Here is a 20,037-nt window from a genome sequence, read left to right on the forward strand (position 1 = left end):
CCCGACTTTAGCCGACCCTTCGTGTTGGACACCGATGCCTCGGACACAGCCGTAGGTTGTGTTCTCGGTCAGGAAATTGACGGTAAGGAGCATGTGATCGCTTACAGCAGTAGATCATTGAGCAAAGCTGAAAAGCATTATTCCACAACTCGCCGTCATAATTGCGACTAAGTTGTATCGCAGTTATTTGCTCGGATCGAAATTTTTGTTGCGCACAGACCATTCATCCCTTCGCTGGCTGTGGAGATCCAGGGAACTCTATGGACAATGTGCTCGATGGGTTGAACACCTGGCTAGTTACAATTTTGATCTTCAACACCGGCCCGGAAAGAAGCACACAAACGCAGACGCGCTTAGCCGGAGACAACCGGAAGATGACGGATTCCCTTACACAGTTCGTGAGGATGAATCATTGGAAGAGGTACTTGCACTTGATTTAAAGGCGGAGTACGGGTATGAGTCCACCCATGTAGCAGAAGCGCAGTATGGGGACTTAAGTTTGCGTCCTGTAGTAAAATGGGTGCAACAGGGTATAAGGCCGTCTTTTCGCCACGTCAAACGCCTGTCGGCAGAGACAAAACACTTATGGAGCCTTTTCGAGCGGCTCTCATGTCACGGTGGGGTGCTATTCATTACAGACCCTGGTGCGGTGCCAGGTTTAAACGATGTTCAGAAAGTGTTGGTACCCTTTGCCATGCGCAGCGAAGTGCTGTCCGCGTGCCACGACCAGGTACACGGCGGGGGACACTTGGGAATGGCTAAAACCCTGAGCAAACTGTCACAGCGTTTTTACTGGCTGAAATGGAGAGAAGAGACCGAGGCTTATTGCCGTAAATGCGAACACTGTCAACGAAACAAGAAACCAACCACTACCACCCGAGCACCGTTAGTTCCATCACAAGAAATGCGACCGATGCAACGCGTTGAGATTGATGTGCTTGGTCCACTTCCGTTAACCAGGACAGGATACCAGTATATCCTAGTCGCTTGTGATTTATTCACAAAATATGTCAGAGCGTGGCCTATGCGGCATCAAACCGCACATGAAACAGCGAGCATTTTGTTTCACAGGTGGCTAACGGTACATGGGGTACCTGAGGTAATTCACTCCGATCAAGGGGGGAATTTCGAAAGCAAATTATTTGCAGAACTGGTGAGGTTGATGTGTTGTAAAAAGACCCGAACGACGCCATATCACCCCGCGAGCAATGGGGGAGTCGAACGCAACAACCGCACCATCATAACAATGCTCCGCAATTACGTCCAACGCGATAATAAACAATGGGATGAAGCACTGTAGGCAGTGGTGGCTTCGTACAACGCAAGCCGGCATGAAACCACGGGGGTATCCCCTCACTTTATACTTACAGGACACGAACTGCGCCTACCCGCCGATCTCATTTCTCCAGATCACAAAGTGGCAACGACTCCGCTGGTTTATTTGGATGGGCTACGAGCTTGGTTGCGGCTGGCTGAGGAAGTAGCCAGAGAAACCCTGACGACCCAACGAGTTCACATGCAAGAACAATACAATAGACGACGGCATGGAGACGAAATCAAGAAAGGCGACATCGTTCTGTTGGAGAATCCGGTGGTTCCGCCTGGCGAGTGCCGAAAATTCATCAGACCATACAAAGGCCCTTTTAAAGTTATTGAGCAACACGGTATGGTGAATTACCTTATTGAAGGAGAGGATGGCAAACAGCAGCAAGTACATTTCAACCGCTTGAAAAAGGCAAACATGCCTTACCATGAAAAAGAACGCCGAAACACGCAGCCGGATGAGCTCGGGCTGCACGACACAGACAATTTTGTTATCTACACACCACAAAGCGAAACACGCACGGACGCACCCACTGCGCAGGATACAGGGTTGCCTACGCGGCCATTTATGGACGTGGGTCAAGGTTTGGGCGCCGACATAAATAATGCTGCGGCGACAATGAATGATAGCCGGCCACAGCGAAATCGGCGACAAACCAAATTTTATCAAGCGTCGTAACGGAGTAGGACATTTTTTAACGTGGGGGGTGTAAACGTCTTTGTTCGTTTTGTTTTTCACACGCTTTATTTCTTTTTGTATTTTCACTTCACCTTCACTTTAACTCACATGTTTTTCTTTGTTTACTTTTCACACTCACCTTTATAATATATTTGTAATTATTTTGCAATTTACTCGGTTTAATATGCCCGAGTGATCAAGCTTGCGTGGCAAACGCGGGCAGAAATGATTGGTCAAGCGCTGGCGAGAGAAATAATGAGCGAAAAGCCAGACAGTTCTCTGGTGGTGGCGTGTGGTAAACACTGTTTTTGGTGGGAGATATTATGTGGTAATTGCTGATGAACGCTAGTCGTAGTGGAATGTGTATTTTGTGCCAGTCTTAGAACAAACGTTGTTTTATTCGCGCTTTTATTGTTTTATTCTTTTTATACCTATTAGCGTTTTTCTATTGTATTACAAAAATAGCCACCTTGGTCGTGTGACTCAAGGCCTCTGCGATAGGCCGTTAGTGCAGAGTAGCCTAGGCCCAAGACAAGCTAATTTCGGTCACAGAGGCCGTACCCGATGTCGCTTGTCGTAATTTTGCTTTTGATTTTTCTAGATTTCGAGATCTTTAGCTCTGAAACTCGATAAATAAGACCAGGACAAGGGACGACGTCCATCACGGAATTGTCGTCTTCAACCGTCTTCACATAACTCCGCTGGGCTGAATCCGGAAACCAACTTTGTAGCACGGTAAGAAAGTAACGCCAAATGGGGGCCTTCGGCTTTGCTTAGTAGACATTTTCCCGTCAATGGAGAAGCGGAGAGGGCTGACGGTAAAATGTCTACCGCCTTAGTAGACATTTTACCGTCAGTCCTCTCCGCTTCTCCATTGCTTCGTGGATAGTGGGCTGCTGGTCGGGTGAATGAAGCCACATTCGTTGGCGAAATAGTAAAAATACAGGAATTGTATTGCGGGCTGTTATCCGACGTCACCATATGTGGAATTCGATGGCGGGAAAAACATATAGACTTAAAGTGACTGATAATGTCCGATGAGCTCGTGCTATGAGCAGGAAGGGACAACTCAATAAACCTCGAGAAGTAATCTATGACCAATAGATATATTTTACCTTAGAAATGCAGCAAATGTGTTCCTACTTTTTCCCATGGTCTACTAGACAGAAGAGAAGGATGGACATAAGGATCTGGATAAATACCATTTTCATGAATGATACGACTTAAGAAACTGATTAGTTTAGCAGAAAAAATACACTTATCTGCATTTCACGTTACTCCAGCCTGCAGTAGGCGCGACAAGACTCCCATCAAACGCTCGTCGTTCTCGTCCATGTGCGCAAAACTCTCTGAAGTGAGTCCAATATTTGTGACATTTTCTTTGAAAATGCGTTTGAACAGAACGGATATACCGAAAGGTAATGTATTAAAACAGAACCTTTTTTGAGAGTAGAATTTGCCAAAATTCCGAATTAGCATCCAATTTAGAAAAATATTTAGAACCGGATAGGCGAGCAAGTGTTGCATCTACAGTAGGCAGCATCAGTCGTTCACGATAAACATGTTTATTTAAGTGAGTGTAGTCTTCACATATTTCTTAGTTTGTTTTTCTTTGGGACAACAACCATGCCGGCGCACCAATCAGTTGGTTAAAGTAAACGAGAAATAACTCCAATTTCTTCCATTCTTTTTAGTTCCGTTGTTACGTTATCATGTAAAGGAAGTGGCACTCAGCGACGTGAAGTGAGACAAAATGGTTTTGCTGAATTCATGAGTTTTATATCACAAGTGGGTGTCAATTTTCCAAATCCCGAATAAATCTTGGTGTATAAATAAAATCTCACTCCAGGTCGGCATAAGAATGCGATGTGCGACGCAGTTCCACCTGCTGCCTTTTCACAATCCCAGTGTTTCTGCATGTGTTGACTGCTTTATTCAAAGTTAGATTAGGATCTAGTTGCAATCGCTCAGACAAACTTTTGTCAAGCAACCCAACCACAATACGATCTCTCTTATTATTATTCTTTTAGTTCGTCATTATTGCAGCTTAGGGCTAGTGAAAATAGTGAAGTTATAAATTCATCAATAAATTCCCCAGGTCTTTGCGCTCGTGAATTAAACTGGCATCGTTCATAAATTACATGCTTACGAAAATCAAAGTATTCATCAAACTTTCGTTTTACAATGTCGTACGTTTTAATTTTCTTCATTAGAAATACCAAAAGAGTGCAGAATATCATCGACCTTATCGCCGATAAGGTATATTAGTGTATCAGTTTACTTTTTACTTGATTCGTCAGGCAATTTAGATGCTGATCTGTTGCTTTCAAACCTGCGAATCGATGTTCTCCAGCATTCCAGCTTGTTGAAATCAAAGCATTCCGGCGGTGATATCTGGAAAGCCATACTCTTCTTTCTCTTAAATAGTGGACCATATGAAAATAGGGTGAAAAACCATATGAAAATAGGGTGTAGTTGTTGAATACTATCTATTCTTTCAGTCTCAAATCATTTCAGACGAAATTTTTGGCTAAACCCAACCACAAAAGCCCACAAACACGTTAGTTTGCATTTGCATATGTTTGCCCCCGCATTTTGCGTGCCGGGAGGTTGGTGGACAGCATACCTCAATACTGAAACTAACATCAGTCATAGGATTGTCTTAATATTTATTTTTGTCCTTGACACTGGCATGCTTTTATCTGACTATCACATCTATACCATCGCAGAATATGTTTAGTATGTCTCAACGTTGCACCTATGTCTTGTGCGTATATATAAGCCTATAATGGCCAAATATATTCACTACGATGACATAGTTAGCACTTATTTCAACCTTACCATCATTGTGTGTTTGTTTCTTGTTGTATGTGCAATAAAATGTTTTAACGAGGAAAAGGTGCTACAGAAGGGAAACACATTCATATTCAGGCAAACCTATTGTCGAGGAATACGTCATTATCTTGATTAGTGATTTTCTCCAACAAGTACAGAATGTAACAAACTACGCACTGGGCAAGTGACCGAATGTATTCAGGCCCACAAACGGAGTTTTGATTTAATCGATTCCTGCCAATTGACGAAAGCAACCATCAATGAAGTTTAAAGCAGATTCAGAATATCAAGCATACGGACACCTCCTGAACAACCTTGGTATGGTTTGCGAGCAAAATGCGATCTGGAAGCAATCGAAGCTTTTCGTGTAGTTGAAGACTTCAAAACAAAGACGAGAGAGGGAAAAGTCAACCTAAAACAACGTGAGAATAAACAAAGCAAATTTGGTCAAACAGTGGCTCTGTTACCCATATAAATTGAGTTGATCCAGCTAGTTTAAAAGCTGGTTTTTTCACCAGGACAAATAAAAGTATGTTTACTTTGCGCAGATGTCTTCCGCACAGGATCTATAGTTCCCAATTCAAAGAATTGGTCCTGAAAACTGTGCATTTTAAATTTTAGCAGCTGAATAATTGATCTATTTTTCAAACAATTTGCCGTTTTGAGTCTAATCTAGTTGGAGGAATCACATTGTAGATGAGAATTAACATGCATTGGGACTTAATGTTGCTGCTGCTCTTTTTTGGATTTCTTCCAATCGGAAGATTTGATGGCGTGGAGGAAAAAGGTAAAAACGTTCTTTGAGATAATTTTGTTTTTGACGAGGATTTACAGTAATATGCGAAAATATTGTCTGTGTGCAAGTTGCAAATGTCTCTGCTCCATATAAATTAAAAAATATACGTATTTAGTAAAATGTAGCACTTCACAACACAAAGTTGTTGCCATATATCATTAAACAAACAAGTCAATTTACTTTCTACGGAATACGGAAATGTTCCAGTCGTAATTCTTAAACGATGAACTTATGGGGTAAGTAACAAGATATTTATGTTTTCCAGAGTTTGCTTGCAAAAACGGCAAAGTTATTTCGGCTGAGAATTTTTGCGACGGATTTAACGACTGCGATGATAAAGAAGATGAGTCGAGTGAAAGGAAAAGCAAACTTCAAATCAGGTGCAAATTTTTGGTGATTTTCAATCTCACTCCAATTCTACGTACGCAAAAAAGTTTATTCATGATACTGAAAACAATTAAAATAACTTGGCATAACTTCCAGTTTGCGGTTAAATGATCCGTAAGCAGATCAGTGCGAAATATTTGTTGATATATCACACTATTGATAAGATATGCCATAAACAAACTGCATTCTTTCTTACGCTGTATCTAGTTGTTAGTTTACATACTTGTATGATATCGTCAGTTTCTGTGTATAAATCGTATTGTTAGTTTCTATGTTTATATCACATCGTTGTCATTTCCCTTGTGGATAAAATATTTAGAAAACTCAAATATAACCCATGTAACAATTTCAAGGAAATTTTCACATGTTTGCATTTAATAACTTTGGTTGTCAGGTCTCTGGGAGAAAGCCATCCTGCTCAATCCACCGAGATTATATTTGCAACGAAACGGTCACGTGTCACGGTTTGACACCTTGTGACCTCAGTTGTCCGAGTCATTACAAATGTGAGAACAGCAGCACGTGAGTTCCACGTGCAACTTTATGCGATGGTGATTCGTGCAACGGTTGCCCTGAAGATGACGAATGGGTAAACGGTGGTGGCTTTTTCTGCTGGAGAAGTGGAAAATATTGTCATCTTCCACAACAGCTATTGTGGGACGAAGTTAATGATTGCGACAACGGAGCGGATCTGTGTTTTCCCACAACGATTCAAGGTAGAGTGATTTTGTATTGCAAAAATAGTTCAAGAAATATATATCACAAAAGCAAAAGAGGAGACGTACGTGTTGCCGTTTTGTTAAAATAATGTTGATGCATGGGCGATCTACTGCACAAATACGTTACACTGGTAATCAACCAAGCACGAGCGTTACAACACGCATTATGTGACGTCACAGTCACGCGTCACTGATTCAGGCAATCTTTCTCAACAGAGGACAACTTTTTTATATAGGTTTATTAATGCGCAATCGGAATGCTGATCAATAATACTATAGCTCTTGTCCTGATACATAAGTTGGATCATTCAAACTACCTATGGATCATTAGTGACATGCACATACATGGGCTACCACATTATGCAATGTTAGGCCTATATGCGAATACATGTATAAATACGTGTATGTTGACTACATGATTGCAAAAATTACCCGCAGAAAAAGCACCAGACAAGAACGGGCGGGGCTGTACATATTGACTTTGGTGCGTTAATAATTCGTTAATAATTTCGAAGCATTTTGATTCAGAATTAGGTTTCAAACGAACAACCAATAAAGTAGAGTTAAGCGGGATTCACACCAGACGCGGTTAACGGCTGGCGACGCGGTTTCGAAGCGGCGGGGGATTCACACCAGCCGGCGTCATGCCGTGACGGCGTGATTTTCTCGCTCGAAGCGTGTAAACATCATTACAACCAAAAACATCGAAATAAGGTTTTCAAAAACGAGGCCGTGAGACATTTGTGCGGGAATCCCCGATATAGGAATGGTCTTGTATCGTTCGTCATCATATATCTTCTCACACCAGCTAAGGAGCCAGAAGAGGACTTTGCTGGTTATGTTTTTTGAGCCATTTTGAACAGCCGTGAGTGGGACTGACAACTTTATCGCTGGTTGTGATTTCTATGGTTATGGAATTTGGTTTTCCCTGGAGCGGAGTATTGAGAGTGGGCGTAAGCGTATATGCCAAAAATATAAGATACATGATCCTTTAAATAAACCTTATTTGGACGCGAAAGACTTGGATCATTTCGCGAGCTCGTTCGGGTCCAACGACGCCCTGGTTAACTCTGTGGATCCTCGTAACCGACGAAAGTTTTTTCTTAGTAATGTCACAAAAACATGCATCGGCGAAGGTAATATTGTGTGGTAATGTGGAAGCCACTGATATAGATCGCTGTGGTCCATATGGTGACCCGAGTAAAAGACTTGGAACAATATTAACGAGAAATAAACAATAAGACATTAAGTACAAGTACACAGAAAAAGGAGTTGACGATCGCTGTCACAAAACTAGTCAAATGACTCCTACAATAAAGTCCACAGATGTGCGCTGAGGAGAGTTTGCCAATAGTTTTGGCTTATTGCAGGGTATTTGTCTTAAATATTCCTGTAGTTGCAAATTACAACATATACAATCCAAAAGAAAAGACGAAAAACACAACGTTGTAGTAACGTGGAGAAATATGGAGGTTTTATCCGGGAGTGGACGCTAGAGAGCGGAGTCTGCGTTTCATTGGTTGGGTGTGGCATTAACAACATCGGCCAAGACTTCCTCGAGAAAGAGGTTGCCCCTGTTCCTTTGGATAGCTAGCTAAAAGAGGTTTTGAAGGATGAAACCAAATGCCGGGAAATGTCGTTGATTGTTCGTGTGTCGTGTTTAATTCTGTTTCTTGTTTTCCAAAGTGTGTGTAATTGAGGTGTTAAGGAATGCTGCTAATGTTTTTGTGTAAAGTTATGACCATCTCTTAGTTTAACTATTAACATGTTTTATTTTTCCGTGTCACATACACTTTAAGAAGTTGCTTAATAAGATTACAATGTGAGATACCAATGTTAACCGGCAATTTCTTTGAAGTTGTCTGAATGACATTTTTCACTTTTCTTTACCTGTCCCTCGACACCTTCCTGTCCCAGACAACTGAATGCGGAAAAACAGCTGCAAGACACCGGCTTTATAGAAAAACTGCATTACCACTAAACACGCAGCAGGTAACTTCCCAACCACATGAGGTGAAGTTGTTGCTACTTTTAGCAATCGCGACACGCAGTACCAAGCACCTACTTTATCATCCAATCTCGTCTCCCACCAAACAACCTGAGATTAATCTTGTACCAGGAACTGCATGACATCATGAATATGTGAATAAACATGAGGTGATTTCAACGCGCATCCATGCACAGAATATTGAATGCTTCACACTTTCTATAATATAAGCAGACATCGCAACAGAGGTGATGCGCAAACGTTTTACTTGCAAGAGCAATTTTATTCTAAATCGTCGCTTGCAGCACAACCAACAAAAGTAATAGAAACAGGTCATTTTTATTAAGAGAACAAATCCACATTCACGTCAATACCTTACATGACGACTTGACAGAAGATAATATTTTACAGAAAATATCAAAAAGCCTTTCAGGAAATTTTCAACGTCACAAACGGCTTGCATAGGAATTTACGTTTCAAAGTTGCCCGAATGCAGAAAGAGCGAAATTGCAGTCGCGTGTCAGACAAAATGACGTAACAATATGTGCACGGAAGCCTGGGGGCAGAAAGTTTCACATTTCGGTTCTGATTTTATTTTATTTACAATATTTTGCTCTGATCGAACGTTTCAGGCGACTTTGGTTATAAGTACCACCGGTGGGAAACACTGACTTACGCTATAAGAGAAATTTTTCCATGTCACCAAGCGCCTCCCAACTTGTGAAACATGCTGTGCTTTGGTAAGAGCAATGTGATCCAGATTGATTGCAGGATTTTGAATGGAGCCAATCACTGCTTTGGATAATGTATCAGCAAGACGATTGTATTTGCCTTGTACATGACGAAGGTCCGTTGTATATTCGGATGTGGCGGACAAGTGGCGCTGTTGTCTTGCTGACCATGGATCCGCCGCCCTTTGTAACGCAAAGGTCAACAATTTGTGGTCGGTGTGGAGGGTAAATATGCGGCCCTCCAAAAAGTATCGGAAATGGCGAATAACCAGATAAGCCGCCAGCAACTCTCGGTCGAAAGAGCTGTACTTCATCTCGTTAGCACGCAAATGACGGCTAAAAAATGCAAGAGATTTCCAAACCCCGTTTATATGCTGTTCAAGCACCGGTCCTACAGCCCTATCGGATGCATCAACAGTCAGGGCGACTGTGGTATCACGATGTGGGTGGTTAAGTTTCGTTGCATTTGCCAGTGCAAGTTTTGCTGCGTTGAAAGCACATCCCAAATCACGAGACCACTGCAGCTGAGCATTCCTTTTTGACATGGAATTATAAATGGGGACATGATACTTGCGGCAGAAGGAATAAATCTGTTATGAAAGTTTATCATTCCAGCAAATCTCTGCAAACCTTTAACCGTGGTGGGCCGAGGAAATTTTTCTATGACTTCCACTTTACTGGGCAAAGGTTTTGAGCCTTCGGCATCAACCAAATGACCTAGAAACTGGATTTGTTTTTTACAAAAACACATTTGTTAAAGTTGATTAGAAGGCCAGGTGTAATTTATATTGACTTGGGGAAGTGCTGGTCACCAGTATGTCGTCCAGGTAAACGAAAACAAATGGTAAAGATTGACAAACCTGGTCTATAAGCCGTTAGAAAGTCTGGGCTGCATTATTTAGGCCGAAAGCATTCTTAGGAATTCAAACAATCCAAACGGAGTTATGATAGCAATTTTTTTGGATGTCTTTACCTGGTGGTAGCCCCGAACTAGATCGATCTTAGAAAATACCTTGGCGCCGGACAACCGCGATGTTAAAGTGCTGAATATGCGGAATGCTGTAGCGATCTGGCTGGGTAAACACATTTACGCGGCGGTAGTCACCGCAGGAGCGAATTTTACCTGATGACTTTGGTACCATATGTAGTGGTGCGGCCCAAGGACCAGATGAACGACGAATGATCCCCATTTGAAGCATCTCGGAAAACTCCGCTCTAGCGATTGCAAGCTTTTCGGGGGATAAACGACGTGCCTTTGCATGAACCAGTGGTCCATTAGCGCAAATGCGATGCTGGACCTTGTGTCTGGGGGCAATGCTGGAAAACTTCGGTGCGGTTAAAGACGGAAATCGTGAGACAAGATTTGTAAAAACGCCAGTAGATGTGGTCAATTTGAAAATGTTTGACGATTTGTTATGTTTTGTAGGAATGCTGGCGAACGATTATGAATGAACAAGGCAACTGTGACGTAGATCTACCAGCAAGGAATGTGCACGCAGAAAGTCGGCTCCCAGAAGAGGTTGCGATACAGCGGCAAGTATGCATTTTCAACGAAATTTGCCTGCTGCGAGTTTGAGCATCTTTTTCCCAAAAGTATTCATCCTGCTGCCGTGCCGTTAGCTGCCGTTAGCTGCCGTTAGCTGCCGTTAGCTGCCGTTAGCTGCCGTTAGCTGCCGTTAGCTGCCGTTAGCTGCCGTTAGCTGCCGTTAGCTGCCGTTAGCTGCCGTTAGCTGCCGTTAGCTGCCGTTAGCTGCCGTTAGCTGCCGTTAGCTGCCGTTAGCTGCCGTTAGCTGCCGTTAGCTGCCGTTAGCTGCCGTTAGCTGCCGTTAGCTGCCGTTAGCTGCCGTTAGCTGCCGTTAGCTGCCGTTAGCTGCCGTTAGTTTCCGTTAGCTGCAATTAACTTGATTCCTTTAGCTTGCTGTTGACGAGCAAGATGTGAAGCCGGAAAAACGCTTACCTCAGTTTCTGACTTGCTGCAGTGCATGTAGATGCACGTGGAGACGCCGCGAGCGCGTTGCGCTTGTCTACCTTTGCGGCAGCCGTGAACGCATAGCACTCCTCGGCCCTTGCCTTCCATAGAATGGTAGCACGTTGTGCAAAACACGTGGGTCGTCAAAATCTTCTTTTGCGAGTATAATTCGTATTTCTTCGGGCATCCTTTGCAGAAAGATATAACGAAAAAAACACTGCTTACGGCGACCTAACAATGACAGCATCTCATTCATTAATTCTGCTGGAGATCGGTCTCCAAGTTCAGATGTATGTAACAGTTTATGCGCTCTTTCATAATCCGAGCAGTCGTAAGTGTTTATTAACCGTTGCTTTAGTGAATTGTACTTATCGTGATCCGGTGGGTTTTCCAATAAATCCAATAGTATATCGGCGCTTGCTTGATAATGGGATGAAACAACGTAAAAATACTTCGTAGCCCAAACTGGGCTTCGGCTTGCCGTTTTCTTGTCATATATTGCGTTTTGCTTTGGCCAGCACTGCCGTGTGTCCACCTAACGTCACATGCATTCTGAATATTTCTTATTTCTGGTGGATATTGTTCACATTTCGCGTGACATACAATCGATTTGATTTGTGGTCATTTTACCGTTTCATTACCATTGTTCTTTATAGGATACTCATAAGCATCAAACCATCAACTAAGGTTGTTGTTTCGTAACCTAATAAACTTGAAATACGACAAATCCATTGACAAGATTACATCGCAACATGAACAATGAAGTACAGATCTCATGTGTGCCATTATCTTAGATTCCCATATTCTGTGTGACGACATAAATCAAAATTGTACATAGATATGATGACTTGTATTTACAACGTGTTACACAAACTCAGTTAGTCAAGTATTCATGCACGTGTTTAATACAAATACAACTTGGCAGCATACGATCAGTTATTTGGCAGGGATGTACATGTATGTCTTCGACTGCAACGATCTACGATCAGTTCTCTCGTTGAATCTTCCTCTTATAAACCAAGCAATCATCCCCAGCACCATAACAAGCAGGAGAACGATGAATCCAACTGATATGTAAACACCTTTTATGTGTTGCAAACCTTCAGATTTCAATGCTTCTTCCACATCTGCACACATGCACATACCATGGGTAAAGTTAGATAAGTATGGTGAATATTAACTCACACAAATTTATTAAAACATAAGAAAAATATTAATCATTGTCGCAAATTGCTTGGTAAGAATATGAATGATAATAACTAGAATTGATATATCACCAGAATCCAACATATCTCTGTATGAAAAACGAGGTATAATAAATGATAATATTTATCTAAACTGTATTCTCACCAATACAAGTTTTTTCGTCATTCCAGAGATAGCGGCCTTTAAAACAAGAACATTGAACAACTCCAAGTTCATCGTTACAGAAATCTGAACATCCACCATTTTCCTACAATATGCATAAATTTTGTAGTTGCTCAATTAACGGGAAACATTTCATTTGCGAAGAATTGACCTCTTAAACAAAATCTATATTTGGTTGGCGAACAATTATGAAATTGCATTCGAAAGATCGAACCAAGTTTATTCTGCTTTTGTATCATGCAATATTGCAAGACTGGCAGACTACGTTTTTGTTACAAATTCAACATTAATTTTAAATTTAGTTGCGATTGCATGTTAATCTATTACGTCATCGGAAAACAGCCTGTAAAATTTTGTTTCCAAGTAGATTACCCTGTTTACACATATCTCCTTGTACCACTTACCTACATGCTATAAACTTGGCTTGCATTCGTCGCGCAGTTTGGCCTGATGCATATTTTTATCACACAATATACCGAGGTATCTAAACTTTGTGCCACCTCACCTTTCCACACAAATCCGGAGCTGAAACGTAGAATGGTCCAACCGTTAAAATCTCTTCTATATCCGCATCCACTGATCGCCGTTCACGTCTTTGTGAGCAATCCTGTAAAACACATATGTAAAAGTATTATCTTATATTGCTATGTATTTCCATAATTACTAATCCGAAAGTATCGTAAAATTAGTTTTTTATTTGTGCAAAACAACCAATATGTTACTGTGTATAAAACCTCACCGGTTGTTGACAACCATCAGAAGTGTTGTCGCATAATTGCACGTAACAGTGAGCGTACAGTGATTGTTCGTTCACAGACACGTTGTTCCACACGAATGAGCGAAACTTGAAAGATACGAAAGTGCTTTGGTAGTTTCTCAATATTACGATTGAATCTTCTGACTCCATCTCGTGGACTACTTTGCAACTGCGATAATATGATTTTAACTTTAAACTTTTTTATTTTCACACGAACAAATCTCTAATAAGATGCCTTCAAACATTTTGAGCAAGAATAAAACAAATTTCTATAGACCTGTGTGAATATTGTGGCATGAAATAGAAGTTAAACAAACACTGAATTTAAATGAGAAATAGTGTGTAAGGTTGGAAATATGTTAAATTTCATGCTTATGTTTTCTGACATTCTTAAATCACTTTCACTTGAACATAATTGACAGGAATGTATTTGGAAGTTTTTTTTCGTCGACATTTTTACCTTTCTGTGATGAGTTCATATTTCAAACCTCCTTCATCAGAACCCCGGTTGCTCACCCAACACGATTTTAACTGACAAATAGAGTTTGATTAAAACAGTGGCTAAACATGGAATCCTATCACAAATTATGCAAAAAAAATTTCCTAACATATATAATAGAAACCATACATAAATAAACAACGTCTTGTCAGTTCCAATAACGGCAAGCGCCTTTAGGGTCAGCCAACTTGTGACGTAAGTTTATTAATAAAGGAGTAGAATGGTCAACAAAGTTTTTGTATTAAAAGTTAATTTATTCACAAACTTGACTTCGAGAAATTCATTGATGAATGGATTTATTTAGCATAAAATTTTTACCGTGTGTGAACGTATATATGTGTATTTTAGGCCACACTTCTACGACTTAACTTATGACCAGCAGAGCCTTAATCATGCACAGAATACTGACACATTTTTATTTCAAATTATTATTGAACAAACATACCCTTAGAGATGTGTGAAACTTTCCACTTCCACTGGCCGAATCAACCTTAGCGTAAACGAAGTTTGGAACTTGGACGATTGAATTTGATCTGAGTGGATTTTTCATTTGCTCGTCACTAAACAACTCAAATCTGATCGTAATATTCCCGACACTACGATGTGAAGTCATATCAAGAAAGATAACTTTCTTTCCTGTTAAGTTTCAACAAAAACATGAATTTCACCAAACTAAAAAAGTAAATATATTACAATGCGTACAGTTTAGTTGATATTGCTCCAGAAGCAGTTTTGATATCTCTGTTTAACATTCCTGGAATAAAGCACGATATTTCCCAGAGTGGATTGTAAGTTGTCCGTCTCACAACTTGAGTGGTAAATTTGTAATTGCGAACTTGGTACATGATGCTTACGTTGCTTTGGGATTTCTTTCAAAAACATGTAAAGTATATTTTTGTTTGAATAATTAATAATGAAGACTATGCTCTTATCAGTTGGTCGATAATGAAAATTGTTACATGTTTTTTGAAGGTTTATGGCGTACTTTATCTCAGTCAAGATTAAAATGCCTGATTGCTAAGTTCGTTTACAAAACTTAGGTTGATTTAAGTTTTCTACGAAAGTAATTCAGAGAAAATATCAAGAAAATCGCAACTCATTATACGTGCACTCACAAATTACGCAAAAACTATTCACAACGTGAGTGACGTCTTTAAGTTATGACTGAAGTCAAATATTACCGCTTTGAAAATAGGTCAACGACTCTAACAACGATGACGTCATTAACGTGCAAAGTGAGTGAAGATAATGGAAGCCTCTTCTTACACGAAACTTATCTGTTGACTGAGGTTGCGTCAGTGGTGTCGTTGCACAATACATGTTTACAAAGAAAAAAGGCCCTAAAACTTATAACTAATTTATGGTCGGAAGTTAAAACCAAATTCATTGAAATCACGCATTCAACGCATGACCAAGTTGTAATCTCAAACAAAGCGGCATCGAAGAAATGAGCTAATTCCCGGTTTAGGCCACGACCTAATCGAACAATTTAGCAGGAAAAACTTGTTGAGCCGTTAGCTGGTGGAGAATTGCTAGCCTTTATAGGTAGCGACATTACAGTTGTGTCATTAATCACGTCATTTAGGCCATAAAGCCATATGACTGAAATTCAAAAAAAATTTAAAATAAACATAACTACTTTTTGAACAACAAATTCCACCTAAACATAAAACAACCTATCTAGGGCACAGGTAATCAAGCTATATAAGTAACAGACTTGATTGACTAAATCGGTAAGCATTTGTTCTGAAGCGCCGTGTGCTGTATTACTTTGCTGGATAATCGACAATAAACGGATTTATAAACAACTTTGGACTGGTTTGAAGCTTGGTGGATGTATGTGTTTAGTCGGGAGTTAGACTACTTAAAAGACGAACTGACTTGTGTAAAGGAGTTATTTAACTCCAACAGTAACCTTAAGATAGAGAAGGCAAGTTGCCTACGAGGACGAGTTCCCATCGAGACTCAGTCGGCCCCGCTGGGTGCGATGCCCGATATGCACTCGTACCCCTTGGTCGCTCTAAATGAGGCGACACATTTGTATGTAATAACCATATTATTGTTAAGTGTATATCGGACCAGATTAGTTTCTGTCAGATTCAATAAATTCAGACGTACATCGGACAATATTTCTTCACTAAACATAATTACCTCCAGAGTTGAAGGACACGCATCCAGTTCAAACTGGAAAACAGGATTTTTCGCTGCAACTTTACAACTTCCAGGGAGAGAATCAAGACTTGTCATTGTACGATTCGAAATATACAAAATATCTTTTCCGCTTGCTTCCAATCTACTTAACCAATGGGAACTGACACTGGAATAAAAGTTGTTTAAATAACTGTAAGACTGGTGAAGTTGATGTTGTAAAATGTGTCGCCAATTTTTTGAACTATGAAAAATAATAGACGTGTAAGATTTCGTTTAGATTTATAATCAGTTCGAAAAGTTCGGATGAACGACATCTCAATGAGATTGTGATAACTGATTATAACTGGATTATTTTTTTAGATTAACTGAAGTTTTATCAAAATAAATTTCATTGAAGCAACGAAACTTATAACCAATGTAAAGTTAAAAGTTGTCGTTCTAATTTAACAGATTGAGTGATAATGGAAGTTAACAAGTCTATAAATGTCTACAATATGAATAATATTTTTTTATTTTATATCTTTTATTTGTATTGTTTTGGTTTAGTTTGGATAAATTCAAAGTAACAAATTCATGAAAAAACTATTTATTCCTCGAGCAAATTCTAGATATTTTAAATCTTACTTTAACTTGATAGAATTGATGTTGCATTCCATTTCGTTATACATCTTGCAATCTGAATATAAAAAAATATTCTAGTTTCACCTTTCCGGTTGTAAACTGCGCTGATTTTAGGGCAGAAACCTTATTTCGTCACAATAGATTCACTTTATTATATTCTCAGATATTCTTTCTGACTATTATGTTTACATTAATTACTTGAAGTTTTAAAATGAAAGCAGCTGACCGTCACACAGTTAGCTTTGCATCGAAATGTCAAGCAAAAGCTTGCAAACACAAGAAGTGCGTAGTATCGGAGGCAAGCTATTTAGTGGAAGTGCTTTTGGTAACACACAACTGTCCCCGTGAAAACTTATGTGGAAAATATTTGGTTTCAATCTTTCATGAGTCAGACACATAATAACTATGTCGTCCACACTCACTAAGCATTGTGCACTACACAGTGTCCGCATTTGTAAATTATGTAATCGGTTTGTGTTTAAGTCACTTTCTATGTTCGGTTGCTCAACTTGATCAATCCACTTGATTACTTCTGCCACACATTATTCTCGAACTTGATATAATACAAACCTGAGCTTATGTTGATTGAAGGATGAGGAGTGCCAGAGTGATACACAAATATTTGAATATTAATTCTTCGGGCTTGAAGTTTTATAATTTGATCCCCGCCAATAATTACCCCAGGATGTGAAGGATCATCAGATAAAATCTATTCAACAGCAATGTACAGGAGATCAAATTAACCTACTTTAATTTAAAAAAAAATCCGATCCTATAATGAGACAGCAATAAAAACTTTTAACTTACGTATAGACCATCCCCGTAGCCTCCAGTATTACCGAACCGAGAAGAAGCTGAAGCAGATATTGTGAAATTACATCGCACTGGGCTTTTCACAGTATAATTACAAGCCAGGCGTTGTAACAAGTTTCCATCGCTCGAAGTTGGAAGAACAAGAGTTGTTGGAAGATCGTCCACGTTCAACTCCGAATCACAAGATTGTTCGTTAACTAAACAACATTTCATAATTCAGGTACTTGCATGAGATTGTAGAAATTAAATTAAACTGAAAGTTGGCGGAATCAGAGCAAGTCTACTTTTTACAACCGAAACACGACTAAATGGTGATAATTTTTGTGATAATATCACTGCACAGCATCGTATAAACTTGGAATCGATTGTACCGCGGCAATTCCTGTTGGAAACCACTGTACTAAATACTGTATATTTTTACTTCAATTGTATGTTGCATCAAACGTTTGTATAGTTTCAGTGTTTGACCAAATCTTTGGCAAAATGCTGGCAAATAAGATGGTTACGTATTGGAAACTGAATCAAACACTTGTTGTCACCTTAGTTAAAATTGTATTCACAAATACGAAAGTATGCTTAAATCTGATCGTGGTGCTTTGTATATCCTGGGTTCGAATCCAGGTGTAGTAAAAAATATACACGTTTGTGATGTGAACTGCGCTATACAGTGGTGGTCACCTGCACATATGTGAAGCTAGTCTGACGCGTTGCGAGCTGACGAATAAGTGTAGCTTAATCCACTATACAGGTTCAGACCGGAAAGTTATTACAGTTCAGCAAAAGGACGGAGGATGCCTGGAATTTTGAAGGTCAGGATTTTTCGAGTCTTGCCCGGACTTTAGATGAAAGTGGTTTCACCGCAGTTCAGCTTGGATTCCAATTTAACCAAATATTTTTAGAGTTAAAGTTTCAATCGAACTTTTTTCCAAGCGATTTTTTATCACTAGCTTTAGAATTACACATCAAACTAATTCAAACCTTAGTTTTCACAAAAAAAAATACAAAATGTTTAAATTTCAAAGGGTCAATTGTTCAAAGTTTGAAGTGGCGTCAAAGTCAGGTCAAAGTTTTTTTAATACCAAAAAAATCTTTGAGTGATTCTCAAAACGATTATTTCCAAACTTCAGGAAAAATACAAATATCTTCTTGTCTGGAAAACTTAACTATTTCCAAAATATAAAGGTTCATTGAAGCGTGACCGGTTTACGTTGTTTAACATTCGTCGACAAAACCGAGGTTAAACATTTGTATAATTAATTAATGCGGTTGCATTTTTACTTTATTCAAAGCAAATAACATACAAAGAAATAAATGGTAGGGGCACCGATAAAACCTTAAAGGTTAAAAAGTCAGGCGCCCATGTAAAGGTGATTTCCACACGGAGAATCACCGTCTGCAGTAGGATCGCAGCCAGTCGCACTGGGAGGTGATGGGTTGCGGTAGATTGCATATAACGTTACGTGGCCACCCGGCCGTGCTGGCCAAAGCAAAACCCATACTATCGTGGTGATGCAAACCGGAGATTATGATATTCAAATATATTTCTTGCTTGTTTCTTACATTGTTTGGTTTTACGTTTCTTACCTTCCATGAATACAAATCCGGGAAAGGAAGAAGAAGAAATGCCTCGCAACGTGGGACAACTCAAATACATGGAACCTGTATCTGATTTCACAATTCCTGTTGTACTTCCATTACCTGTAAACGTTGCTAACAAGGCACCGTTTGTGTTGCTTCCTTCGTAAACCTATAGTAAAATTATAACATAATATGCAATGAACGATAATTGATTCTATTTTATACCTTAATGCATTAAATGCGCGAAATTTATTAGTTGGTTTATGTTCATTTTGTTGACTGTTAAACTATTGGCACGCCTTGAAGCAGTTGTTTTGGAATAGGTTTTCAGATTACCTCATTAGTTGGAAGTTAACATGTTGTTAACAATTATTGTGATTGTACAAAAAAAGAATTATTTAAGATAGTTTCGAAAGTATGTGACGTAAGTTGTTCCGCATGAATGAGTTGGTTCAATGGTTCGCTTTCAGGACGTTTTAACATTCACAAAATGATAAAACCTCGGATTTCTGAATAAATTCTTTTAAAAAATTGAAAACAGCCAGAAATGTTAGAATATTCGATCCGCAAAAATAACATTAGAATTTATCGCCCCGCTAATTATTTTTATATCTTTCAGTTAGGAACAGGAATATTCAGAAACATGCTGTGATAAGTTTGGTTCACGTAAGCACAAGACCTCCCACAACTCAAAGTTAAGGTTGGTTGAGTAGAACTACAGAGCGGACATATTCACCGAACAAATGTTGTTGCCGAGTGTTCTATAGAACAAATGTATTGCAGCAATTCCCCCATCATTTCCAGTGGATAAAAGTCTTCCATAA

The sequence above is a fragment of the Ascidia mentula genome, chromosome 5, assembly GCF_947561715.1.
Source record: "Ascidia mentula chromosome 5, kaAscMent1.1, whole genome shotgun sequence".
Classification (NCBI taxonomy): domain Eukaryota; kingdom Metazoa; phylum Chordata; class Ascidiacea; order Phlebobranchia; family Ascidiidae; genus Ascidia; species Ascidia mentula.